Raw genomic sequence first — 13915 nt, 5'->3', positions numbered from 1 at the left:
TTGGAACATCCTTAAAAAGAGAGAACGCACCAGTGAGCTCAGCAACACCAAAAGACCCGGAAGACCACGGAAAAAAAAAAACTGTGGTGGATGACCAAAAAATTATTTCCCTGGTGAAGAAAACACCCTTCACAACACTTGGCCAGATCAAGAACACTCTCCAGGAGGTAGGTGTATGTGTGTCAAAGTCAACAATCAAGAGAAGACTTCACCAGAGTGAATACAGATGGTTCACCACAAGATGTAAACCATTGGTGAGCCTCAAAAACAGGAAGGCGAAATTAGAGTTTACCAAACAACATCTAAAAACACCTTCACAGTTCTGGAACAACATCCTATGGACAGATGAGTCCAAGATCAACTTGTACCAGAGTGATAGGAAGAGAAGAGTATAGAGAAGGAAAGGAACTGCTCATGATCCAAAGCATACACCCTCATCAGTGAAGCATGGTGGTGGTAGTGTCATGGCGTGGGCATGTATGGCTGCCAATGGAACTGGTTCTCTTGTATTTATAGATGATGTGACTGCTGACAAAAGCAGCAGAATGAATTCTGAAGTGTTTCGGGCAATATTATCTGCTCATATTCAGCCAAATCCTTCAGAACTCATTGGACGGCGCTTCACAGTGCAGATGGACAATGACCTGAAACATACTGCGAAAGCAACCAAAGAGTTTTTTAACCACTTGCCGACTGCGCACAGTATATTTACTGCGGCAGTCGGCCCCGGCCAGGCAGAGTGACGTAGGTCTACGTCGCTACTTCCTGCCGGTCCTGTGCGCGCTCCCGCGCGTGCCCGCCGACACCGATGGCTCGATTGGGTTCAGAACCGATCAGTCATCAGGTCCAGGCCAATCATTTTTGGTCTGGACCTGTTGATCGGTCCTGCCCAATCAGATCTCCCTCTAAGCCTGTGAAATGTAAACACAGGCTTAGAGGAGATGTGCCCTCCCCCCACAACGGTCTTTTTGGATCCAGCGTGAGAGGAGAGCACATCTTACTGTGAGTACTGCACCAAGCACACCCACACACAGTTAGATAGGCACATTTCACCCCCGATCGCCCCCCCGATTAACCCCTACAGCACCTGACACAACACACACTATATACAGCATATAGCATATACCTATATACCTGTATAAGTGTGATTTGTGAACAGGTGTAACACTTGCGACCCCCCCTTTTCCACTTGAATTACCCCCCACCCCCCCCTAATAAAGATTTGAGCCCCTGATCTCCCCTGACCCCCCCCCTGATCACCGCTAGTTAACCCCTACACCCTCTGTCACATCAGCACTAATACAAACGCAATATACGGTGTTATTGTATTTTTGTATTAGTGTCATTGTGATCAGAATAAGCGCAGGCGACTAAGTTTCTGTCCCAAGAAGGTTTAGGGTCCCCGCCACCCGCCCAATAAAGATTTAAGCCCCTGACCCCCCCCTGATCACCCCTACACCCCCTGCCATAACACACACCGTATACAGTATATAGCATTTTGCTATATACCCGTATAAGTGTGATTTGTGGTCAGGTCTAGCGCTTGCGACCCCCCTTTTTCCACTTGAATTACCCACCACCCCCCCCTAATAAAGATTTAAGCCCCTGATCCCCCCTGATCCCCTCCTGATCACCGCTAGTTAACCCCTACACCCTCTGTCACATCAGCACTAATACAAACGTAATATACAGTGTTTTTGTATTTTTGTATTAGTGTGATTGTGATCAGAATTAGCGCAGGCGACTAAGTTTGTGTCCCAAGGAGGTTTAGGGTCCCCGCCACCCGCCCAATAAAGATTTAATCCCCTGATCCCCCCCTGATCACCCCTACACCCCCTGCCATAACACACACTGTATACAGTATATAGCATTTTCTATATACCTGTATAAGTGTGACTTGTGACCAGGTTTAGCGCTTGCCACCGTTCCTTTTATCCTTAGGATACCCGCCAGCCCCTTCCAATAAAGATTTAAACCCCTGATCCCCCCCTGATCACATCCCGTTAACCCCTACACCCTCTGTCACATTAGCACTAATACACACATAATATACTGTTTTTACTGTATTTTGTATTGGTGTCATTGTGACTTGAGGTTGCGCTAGCTAGCTAGTTTCTTTCCCAAAGGAGGTTTAGGGTCCCCGCCACCCCCCCCAGATCCCCAGCGCATAGTTTAGAAGTAACCCCTTGATTGCCACACACGCACGCACCTACACTTCCCTTTCTAGTATAGTGTTTGAACAGATCAATATCTGATCTGATCAGAACTATACTAGCGCCCCCATAGTTTAGGGTTCCCAAAACGCGGTGTTTGCACGATCAGTACTGATTCCGGCCAGCACCTGCGTTTAACCCTTTCACCCAGGCAAGTGTAGTAATCAATAGATTACTGTCACTTGCAAAAAAACACAAGACACAAAACCGCTGTGTTAGCAGAGTCAGGCCTGATCCCTGCTAGCATTAGCAGTTTTTTTTTGTAGCGCTTGAAATAATCTTCGACAACCAGGTGCTTTTATTACCTGTGAGTCGCATCACTGTACGAGTAAATTTAGTTACCAAAATGACCAAACGTTCGTACAGGGATGAAGAGCTTCTCAGTTATATGCTGACCGAGTCATCTGATAGCGAAGGGGAAGCTACAATGACCGAATTAGTGTCAGTATATGAACCTGATGACGGCAGCGGCTCCCTGACAGATAGCTCCGACGACAGATGGGTCCCTGTTAGACCCAGGCGTACCCGACCCCATTCTGAAGTTGTTGAGATGCAGGAATCGCAGGGTGCTCGTATGGAGCAGAGTGTGGGTACTAGTGCCGCTCATTTTTCTGGCGACCTGGCAAGCGCCAGCGGCCTAGTACAACCTGGACCTAGTACAACCAGCACTGCAGTAAGACCTGGTGACGTGGCGAGTCCCCTAAGTGCAGTTGAAGCTGGTGCGGTGGCTAGCACAAGTAGTGGCCCGCAGCCACCGCGTATTCGTAGACAGGCCCGTAGAGCCCATAGTGCCCTCCCTGATGCGCTGGCATATCCTAATTGGCAACCCACCGATACTACAGCGCCAGTACTTCCCCCATTCACCGCCCAACCTGGAATCCACGTGGAGACAGCTGGTTTTACGCCCCTAAACTTTTATGAGCTGTTCTTCACGGAAGATCTTTACAGATCGATTGTGGATCAATCAAATTTATATGCACAACAGTTCATCGCCGCCAACCCAAATTCACACCTTGCCAGACAATTCGGCTGGAAACCTATAACGGTTTCCGAATTTAAGATCTTTCTGGGCCTTTCCCTCCACATGGGCATAACTAAACAGAGTGAATTGCGGCTATATTGGTCCACTAGCCCAGTTCACCATATGCGCATGTACTCTGCCTCCATGTCCAGGGGGAGATACGAGCAAATTCTGCGATTCATGCATTTCAGCGACAATGAAATCTGTCGTCCTCGGGGAGACCCTGAATACGATCGGCTCCACAAAATTCGGCCCCTCATAGACCACTTCAATCAGCGGTTTGCAGCCTTGTTTACCCCCGAACAAGTTGTCTGCGTTGACGAGTCCCTGATTAAATTTACTGGCCGCCTTGCTATGAAACAGTACCTCCCCAGCAAGCGTGCCAAGTACGGGGTCAAACTGTATAAATTGTGTGACAGGGCCACAGGCTATACAGTTAGTTTCCGGGTCTATGAGGGAAAAGATAGCTGTGTGGAGCCCCCCAACTGCCCAGACTACATAGGGAGCAGCGGTAAGATCGTTTGGGACTTGGTGTCACCCTTATCCGGAAAGGGGTACCATTTGTACGTGGACAACTTTTATACAAGCGTGCCACTATTTAGTCACCTTCTCGATTTACAAATTGGCGCATGTGGCACCGTGCGACCTAATCGCCGGGGCTTCCCCCAACGGCTTGTAAATTCCCGTCTTAGTCGGGGGGCGAGAGCCTGCTTGAAAACGGACAAATTGCTTGCGGTGAAGTGGAAGGATACACGGGATGTTTATGTTCTGTCCTCCCTTCACGCAGACACGACGATCCAAATCACTACGGCAACTGGCGTTGTGGAGAAACCCCTCTGTGTCCACGAATATAACCTTAACATGGGAGGGGTGGACCTTAACGACCAGCTTTTGGCGCCGTATTTAGTTGCCCGTAAAGCCAGACGCTGGTACAAAAAAGTGTCTGTTTACCTTTACCAATTGGCTATGCTGAACGCCTTTGTCCTATACAGGGCGTCAGGACGAACTGGATCTTTCCGGGAATTCCAGGAAGAGATCATCCTTGCCTACCTGTACCCAGGAGGCATGCCTGCCCAACTTCCCCTTCCAGATGCAGTGAGCCGGCTGCATGAGAGGCATTTTCCTTATGTCCTCCCGAGTACCCCTACCCAAAGATACCCCCAAAAAAGATGTCGTGTCTGTAGCAGGCGCGGATTTAGGCGTGACACCCGTTATTATTGTCCCAAATGTCCTGACCAACCTGGTCTCTGCATCGGGGAATGTTTCGAGCGCTACCATACACTAGTGGAGTATTAGCGTAGGGTACAGCACGACACAGTGTAGGGCACATAAACACAGGGTCTCGAAAGATGTTGGATGTCCATCGACATTTTGAGAGACCCAAGCTGGAAGAGAAGATCGCAGAAGATCGCAGTCCCAAATCAAGAAACAGTTAGAAAAATAAAAGGATCCAAAAACTGTTGTGTCAGTAATTTTATATGTCCTTCTCCTTCCTACTGTACTTTTTTCAATGTCCTTAGTTTGTTTTTTCATTCTTTTGTGACCTGTTTCTCTTGCAGGTCCCTCGTCGGCTACCACGCATTGATTTTATATATTCTGACACAAACAGCGTTTGCGCTCAGCATATATGGATACCTTTGCTGATAGCAGCTGTGGTGATTTTCTGATTTCAGCACTGCAGTTAAAATCCTATTTTGGTATACGTGGATAGCGCCGTGTATACCCATCATTAAATTCAGTGGGTGGTTGTTTGGGCGGTTAATGATGAGAATCCAAAAACTTTTGTTGTGTCAGTCATTTTATATGTCCTACTCTTCCTACTGTACTTTTTTTTAATGTCCTTTGTTTTTTCATTCTTTTGTGACCTGTTTCTCTAGCAGGTACTCGTCGGCTACCACGCATTGATTTTATATATTCTGACACAAACAGTGTTTGCGCTCAGCATATATGGATACCTTTGCTGATAGCAGCTGTGGTGATTTTCTGATTTCAGCACTGCAGTTAAAATCCTATTTTGGTATACGTGGATAGCGCCGTGTATACCCATCATTAAATTCAGTGGGTGGTTGTTTGGGCGGTTAATGATGAGAATCCAAAAACTTTTGTTGTGTCAGTCATTTTATATGTCCTACTCTTCCTACTGTACTTTTTTTTAATGTCCTTTGTTTTTTCATTCTTTTGTGACCTGTTTCTCTAGCAGGTACTCGTCGGCTACCACGCATTGATTTTATATATTCTGACACAAACAGTGTTTGCGCTCAGCATATATGGATACCTTTGCTGATAGCAGCTGTGGTGATTTTCTGATTTCAGCACTGCAGTTAAAATCCTATTTTGGTATACGTGGATAGTGTCGTGTATACCCATCATTAAATTCAGTGGGTGGTTGTTTGGGCGGTTAATGATGAGTAATACTACGCATTATTCCTGTGCTGATTTCTGATAGGTTCTCTTTTTTTCCGTTCAGCCCACAGGCTGCATGAAAAAAAAAAAAAACCTATATGCCAAACAAGGACCAGCAATGTACTGGTACGTTGCTGGACTTTGAGTGGTTATACCAGGATGATGCCTGCAGATTTAGGCATCATCTTGGTATCGTTTTTTACAGCCAGCGGTCGGCTTACATGTAAAAGCAATCCTAGCAGGTAATTGGCCGCTAGACTGCTTTTACATGCAGTGGGAGGGGCCTCCCCCCCCCCCACCGCCGCCTTCCGCAGCCTTCCGTGGTTTTTCTCGGGCTCTCCTGTCCCACCGGTTAACCCGAGAGTGCAGCCGGTGGTTCAATTGTCTAACCATAGAGCTAATTGGAGATGAGAATGGCTCCAATCATCTCTATGGCCTAAGATGCCGGAGGCTACGAGCATTTCATGACTTCTGTTTCGCCAGAAATAAGCAGGGCCATTGGGAAATTGGGAAAGTATTTTATCACACCAATTTTGGTGTGGTCAGATGCGTTAAGGTCAGAGGAGAGATCTAGAGTCTAAAAGACCCCAATTTTTTTAAAAAAGAGTACCTGTCACCACAGATTGCTATCATGGGGGATATTTAAATTCACTGTGATAACAATAAAAATGATTTAAAAAAAAAAAATGAAAGGAAAGGTGTCAAAATAACATAAAAAAGCAAAAGAAAAAAGAAAAAAAAAAAAAAAAATTGAGCCCCCCCCCTTTCCCCCGGTGCTTGCGCGCAATGGCGCACGCAAGCGGTGGTCTAGTGTCATATGTAAACCGCAATTGCAGCATGCATGTGAGGTATCGCCGCGATCGCCAGATCGAGTGCAGTAATTCTTGCAGTAGACCTCCTCTGTAAGTCTAACGTGGTAACCTGTAGAGACTTTTAAAGGTTTTTAAAAATGTACGTATGTTTTTGCCGCTGCGCAGGCATGCGCAATTTTTAAAGCATGTCATGTTAGGTGTCTATGAACTCGGCATAAGATCATCTTTTAAATTTTACCAAAAAAATTGGAATTATATAGTGTATTTGTGCAATAAATTAAAAAAAAATGTATTTTTTTCACAAAAATTGCGTTTGGAAAATCTGTGCGCAAATACCGTGTGACAAAAAAATTTGCAACATCCACCATTTTATTCTATAGGGCCTCTGCTTTAAAAAAATATATAATGTTTGGGGGTTCAAAGTAATTTTCTAGTAAAAAAAAAATATTTTTTCATGTAAACAAAAAGGCACAGAAAAGGCTTGATTTTCAAGTGGTTAGAAGAGTGGGTGATGTGTGGCTAAGATTGAGCATAAAATGCCGGGACAGTTCAAACACCCCCCAAATGACCCCTTTTTGAAAAGTAGACACCCAAAGCTTTTTTCTGAGAGGCATGGTGAGTCCATGGAGTATTTTATATTTTGCCACAAGTTTCGGGAAAATTATTATTATTTTTTTTGTTGTTGTTTTTTTACAGAAAGTTGTCACTAAATGATATATTGCTCATGCATGCCATGGGAATATGTGAAATGACACCCACAAATACATTCTTTTGCTTCTCCTGAGTACAGGGATACCCCATGTGTGAGACTTTTTGGGAGCCTAGCTGTGTACGCGACCCCGACAACCAGTCCACATCTTCAGGTTTTCTAATGGCGTAAATTGCTGATTTTACCCCTGACTACCTGTCAGAGTTTCAGAGGCCCTGAAATTTCAAGATAGCACAAAACCCCCCCAAATGACCCCATTTTGCAAAGTAGACACTCCAAGCTACTGGCTGAGAAGCATGGTGAGTCCATGGAATAGTTTATATTTTGCCACAAGTTTCGGGAAAAAATTTTTTTTTTATTTTTTTATTTTTTTTTACACAAAGTTGTCAGTAAATGATATATTGCTCACACATGCCATGGGTTTATGTGAAATGACACCCCAAAATACATTCTGCTGCTTCTCCTGAGTACAATGATACCCCATGTGTGAGACTTTTTGCCAGTCTAGCCGCGTACAGGACCCGGAAAACCAATGCGCACCTTTTGGCTTTCCAAGGGCGTAAATTGTTGATCTCACTCCTTACTACCTATCACACTTTTGAAGTCCATAAAAAGCCAAGATGGCACAAAACCCCCCCAAATTACCCCATTTTGCAAAGTAGACACTCCAATCTATTTGCTGAGAGGCATGGTGAGTATTTTGCAGCTCTAATTTTTTTTGGAAAATGAAGAAAAAACAGGAAAATGCATTTTTTTTCCTCTTTTTTCAATTTCCAAAGCTTTGTGACAAAAAGTGAGATCTGCAAAATACTCAACATGCCTCTCTGCAAATAGCTCAGGTTGTCTACTTTCCGAAAAGGGGTCATTTGGGGGGGGGGTTGTGCTGTCTTGGCATTTCATGGCCTCCAAAACTGTGATAGGTAGTCAGGAGTGAAATCAACAATTTACGCCCTTGGAAAGCCTGAAAGTGGAGGTTGGTTTTCGGGGTCCTGTACTCGGCTAGACGGCAAAAAAGTCTCACACATGGGGTATCCCTGTACTCAGGAGAAGCAGCAGAATGTATTTTGGGGTGTCATTTCACATATACCCATGGCATGTGTGAGCAATATATCATTTACTGACAACTTTGTGTAAAAAAAACAAAAAAAAAAAAATAATAATATATTTCCCGGAACTTGTGGCAAAATATAAAATATTCCATGGACTCACCATGCCTCTCAGCAAATAGCTTGGGGTGTCTACTTTCCAAAATGGGGTCATTTGGGGGGGTTTTGTGCTATCTTGGAATTTTAGGGCCTCCGAAACTGTGATAGGTAGTCAGGAGTGAAATCAACAATTTACGCCCTTGGAAAGCCTGAAAGTGGAGGTTGGTTTTCGGGGTCCTGTACTCGGCTAGACGGCAAAAAAGTCTCACACATGGGGTATCCCTGTACTCAGGAGAAGCAGCAGAATGTATTTTGGGGTGTCATTTCACATATACCCATGGCATGTGTGAGCAATATATCATTTACTGACAACTTTGTGTAAAAAAAACAAAAAAAAAATAATAATAATATATTTCCCGGAACTTGTTGCAAAATATAAAATATTCCATGGACTCACCATGCCTCTCAGCAAATAGCTTGGGGTGTCTACTTTCCAAAATGGGGTCATTTGGGGGGGTTTTGTGCTATCTTGGAATTTTAGGGCCTCCGAAACTGTGATAGGTAGTCAGGAGTGAAATCAACAATTTACGCCCTTGGAAAGCCTGAAAGTGGAGGTTGGTTTTCGGGGTCCTGTACTCGGCTAGACTGCAAAAAAGTCTCACACATGGGGTATCCCTGTACTCAGGAGAAGCAGCAGAATGTATTTTGGGGTGTCAGTTCACATATACCCATGGCATGTGTGAGCAATATATCATTTACTGACAACTTTGTGTAAAAAAAAAAAAAATATATATATATATATATATATATTTCCCGGAACTTGTGGCAAAATATAAAATATTCCATGGACTCACCATGCCTCTCAGCAAATAGCTTGGGTGTCTACTTTCCAAAATGGGGTCATTTGGGGGGGTTTTGTGCTATCTTGGAATTTTAGGGCCTCCGAAACTGTGATAGGTAGTCAGGAGTGAAATCAACAATTTACGCCCTTGGAAAGCCTGAAAGTGGAGGTTGGTTTTCGGGGTCCTGTACTCGGCTAGACTGCAAGAAAGTCTCACACATGGGGTATCCCTGTACTCAGGAGAAGCAGCAGAATGTATTTTGGGGTGTCAGTTCACATATACCCATGGCATGTGTGAGCAATATATCATTTACTGACAACTTTGTGTAAAAAAAAAAAAAATATATATATATATATATATTTCCCGGAACTTGTGGCAAAATATAAAATATTCCATGGACTCACCATGCCTCTCAGCAAATAGCTTGGGGTGTCTACTTTCCAAAATGGGGTCATTTGGGGGGGTTTTGTGCTATCTTGGAATTTTAGGGCCTGCGAAACTGTGACAGGTAGTGCAGAGATGACATGAACAATTTACGCCATTAGAAAACCTGAGAGTGTTGATTGGCTTTTGCGGTCCTGTACACAGCTAGGCTCCCAAAAAGTCTCACACATGGGGTATCCCCATACTCAGGAGAAGCAGCAGAATGTATTTTGGGGTGTCATTCCACATATACACATGTCATGTGTGAGAAATTTATCTTTTAGTGACAACGTTGTGTAAAAAAAAAAAATTAAAAAAAAAAATTGTAATTTTCACAAAACTTGTGGCAAAATATAAAATATTCCATGGACTCACCATGCCTCTCAGCAAACAGCTTGGGGTGTCTACTTTCCAAAATGGGGTCATTTGGGGGGGTTTTGTGGTATCTTGACATTTCAGGGCCTCCTAAACCGTTAGAGGTAGTGAGAAAATGCAATGAAAAATGTACGCCCTTTGAAATTCTGATGGTGGTGATTTGTTTTTGGGGACCCCTACACAGCTAGGCTCCCAAAAAGTCCCACATATGTGGTATCCCTGTACTCAGGAGAAGCAGCAGAATATATTTTGGGGTGTAATTACACATATACCCATGGCATGTGTGAGCAATATATCATTTCAATGACAACTTTGTGTAAAAAAAAAAAAAAAATTTTTTTTAGTCATTTTTCAAACACCTGTGACAAAAAAATGAAATATTCAATGAGCTCAACATGCCTGTCAGGACATTCCTTAGGATGTCTACTTTCCAAAAAGTGGTAGTTTGGGGGGGTTTTGTACTGCCCCGCCATTTTAGCACTTCATGAAATGAGATTGGCAGTCAGAAATTAAAGCTGCGTAAATTTCACTATTTACACCATAGTTTGTAGACGCTATAACTTTTGCGCAAACCAATAAAAATACGCTCATTGATTTTTTTTTTGTCAAAGACATGTAGCTAAATATATTTTGGCAAAAAAAAATGACATAAATTGAGTATATTGGATATTTTTTAAAAGACAAAGTTGAAAATGTCATTTTTTTGCAAAATTTTCGCTCTTTTTTTATTAATATCGCAAAAAATAAAAAGCGCAGAGGCGATCAAATACCACCAAAAGAAAGCTCTGTTTGTGAGAAAAAAAGGACGTAAATTTCGTTTAGGTACAGCATTGCATGACCGAGCAATTATCAGTTAAAGTCACGAAGTGCCAAGTTGAAAAAAGGGGTCTGGTCTTTAAGCTGCAAAATCCTCCGGTGGGAAAGTGGTTAAGTGAAAGAAGTGGAATGTTATGCAATGGCCAAGTCAATCACCTGACCTGAATCCGATTGAGCATGCATTTCACTTGCTGAAGACAAAACTGAAGGGAAATTGCCCCAAGAAGAAGGAACTGAAGATAGTTGCAGTAGAGGCCTGGCAGAGCATCCCCAGGGAGGAAACCCATTATCTGGTGATGTCTATGCGTTCCAGACTTCAGGCTGTAATTGACTGCAAAGGATTTGCAACCAAGTATTAAAAAGTGAAAGTTTGATTTATGATTGTTAATCTGTCCCATTACTTTTGGTCCCTTAAAAAGTGTGAGGCACATAAACAAACTGTTGTAATTCCTACACCGTTCACCTGATTTGTATGTAAATACCCTCAAATTAAAGCTGAAAGTCTGCAGTTAACCACTTGCCAACCGCTCACTGTGCTGCTACTGTGGCAGCCCTGGGTCCAGCGACGTAGACCTATGTCGCTGAACTCCTAGCTGTCTCAGTGGCGTGAGTCGGGCTGGAGGAGGAGAGGTGGCAATCACTGTCTCTCTTCCTCGTTCGTAGGGGGAAATTGTGAGAAAATCCACCCGCTTGTGTAAACAAAGCAGGCGGATCTTCTCTGTCACAGACAGGGAGAGATCACAGGATTCAGCATAGCTGAACCTGCGATCTCTGTCTGTGTGACAGAACCCCCTCCCCCCACACACGTCATTAAGTATGAGGAATACATTTAACCCCTTGATCACCAACAGTGTTAACCCCTTCCCTGCCAGTGTCATTATTACAGTAACAGTGCATATTTTTAGCACTGATTACTGTAGTAATGTCACTGGTCCAATCTGTCCGCCACAATGTCACAGTCCCGCAAAAAAATCACAGATCGCCACCATTACTAGTAAAAAAAAGACAATAAAAATGACAAATCTTTCCCGTAGTTAGTAAACGCAATAACTTTTGTGCAAACCAAACAAAATATGCTTATTGCGATTTTTTTACCAAAAATATGTAGCAGAAAACAAATTGGCCTAAAATGTTAAAAAAATTTGATTTTGGGAATGTTTAATATCAGAATGTAAAAAATATTGTTTTTTTTTTCTAAATTGTCACACTTTTTTTCAAAAATTAAAAATAGCACAGGTGATCAAATACCACCAAAAGAAAGCTCTATTCGTGGGGGAAAAAATATGTAAATTTCATTTTGGTACAGTGTCGCCCGACCGAGCAATTGTCCGTTAAAATAACGCAGTGCCGAATCGCAAAATATGGCCTGGTCAGGAAGGGGGTAAAATCTTCCGCTCTTAAAGTGGATAAAAATATGCTCATTGAGAATTTTTTTGTCAAAAACATGTAACTAAATACATTTTGACCTAAATATATGACAAAAATTTAACATATTGGATATTTTTTACCAGTCAAAGTAGAAAATGTAAATTTTTCGCTCTTTTTTTATTAATATCGCAAAAAATAAAATGCGCAGAGGTGATCAAATACCACCAAAAGAAAGCTCAGTTTGTGGAAAAAAAAGGACCTAAATTTGGTTTGGGCACAGCATTGCATGACTGCGCAATTGTCAGTTAAAGTCTTGCAGTTCTGAGTTGAAAAAAGTGGCCTGGTCATTGAGCAGCAAAATCCTCCGGTCTTTAAGTGGTTAAAGCACATCTTGTTTGTTTCATTTCAAATCCATTGTGGTGGTGTATAAAGCCAAAAAGATTAGAATTGTGGCGATGTCCCAATATTTATGGACCTGACTGTATATATATATGTTTTACTAAAACACAGCCAATAAAAAAAATTAAATTTTTTCATAATTTTAGGCCAATTTGTATTCTGCCACATATTTTTGGTAACAAAAATCCCAATAAGTGTATATTAATTGGTTTGTGCAAAAGGTCTCGTGTCTACAAACTAGGGGATAGATTTATGCCATTTTTATTTATTTATTTATTTTTTTACTAATAATGGCGGCAATCGGCGATTTTTAGCGGGACTGTGACATTGCAGCGGAGAGATAAGACACTTAACTGACACCTTTGACACTTTTGAGGGGACCAATGACAGTACTACAGTAATCAGTTCTAAAAGTATGCACTGATACTGTACTAATGACACTGGCAGGGAAGGGCCTAAAGATGGAGGCTGGACTTTGGAAACTAGTTGTGGCCTGCCCCCTCCCCAGCTTGTGTGCCCTGTCTCATTTCAGTCGGTAATGGTGCGTGAGAGCCTGTGACGCTGCCGTTCTCCTGCTTTCTCAAGCGGTCCAGACTTGTGTGAGCAGTGGTCTCCCTATTGGCCCATTTTATCTTCGGTCAGACGGAGGTGGGAACCTTGGAGTTTGCTACTGCGATAAGCCCCAGTTGTCATCTTTAGCGGGTCCAGACTTCTTCAGCAGCCCTCCAGCCCACCCTGTCTACCATCTTGGATTACCACACACAATACCACAGCACCTCTACATGAAGTCTGCAAGTTAGTGGATATTGGAATAAAGTGGATATTGGAATAAAGTGTTGTTGTTTTTACTTGCACTGACATGGCGCCCTGTTTTCTCTATTGTTGTTCTCAAAGGAATCCCATACATCAACAAGATGCTGCCGTCTTGTGTTCTGTCCAGTCACCACCTGCCATTTTTCACATTGGCCTTGTAATCCTGTGGTTCTCAGCTATCTATGGGCTACATGGACTTTAAACACCATAATATTATTTCATTAGCATTTTTTGTTCTGTTCCTATTAGTCTGCATAGTTTTACCTCTATTTCTATTTCCATTTAATCACATACAGATCTCATCTAATGTCAGTGAGAGCTGACCCACTTACTTTCGGATGGTGAATTTTTGCACACTGGCAGGAAAAGGGTTAACACCAGGGGTGATCAAAGGGTTAAGTGTGTCCCTAGGGGATGCTTTCTATCTGTGTGGGGGATGGACTCACTAGATGAACACAGAGACCTGTATTCCTGAATAGCAGGAACAAAGTATCCCTGTGTTTATCTGTAAGAGAACGGCGGTCTGCCTTGTTTACATAGACAGTCCTCTGTTCTGTCTCTAAAGAGAACGATCAC

The 13915-nt window shown here is 42.9% G+C and overlaps 1 protein-coding gene across 1 annotated transcript in view; it reads right to left on the bottom strand.

The window, feature by feature from the left end:
- LOC309547173 (phospholipid-transporting ATPase IC-like) overlaps positions 1-13915 on the bottom strand; it is a gene marked incomplete at both ends in the record, with an annotated part of 345791 nt that overhangs the window by 81717 nt on the left and 250159 nt on the right. The window lies entirely within an intron of this gene.

This window comes from Pelophylax lessonae (genome assembly GCF_965119305.1).
Source record: "Pelophylax lessonae genome assembly, chromosome: 1".
In the NCBI taxonomy this organism is placed as follows: domain Eukaryota; kingdom Metazoa; phylum Chordata; class Amphibia; order Anura; family Ranidae; genus Pelophylax; species Pelophylax lessonae.
This window is presented reverse-complemented; position numbering and strand designations above follow the sequence as displayed.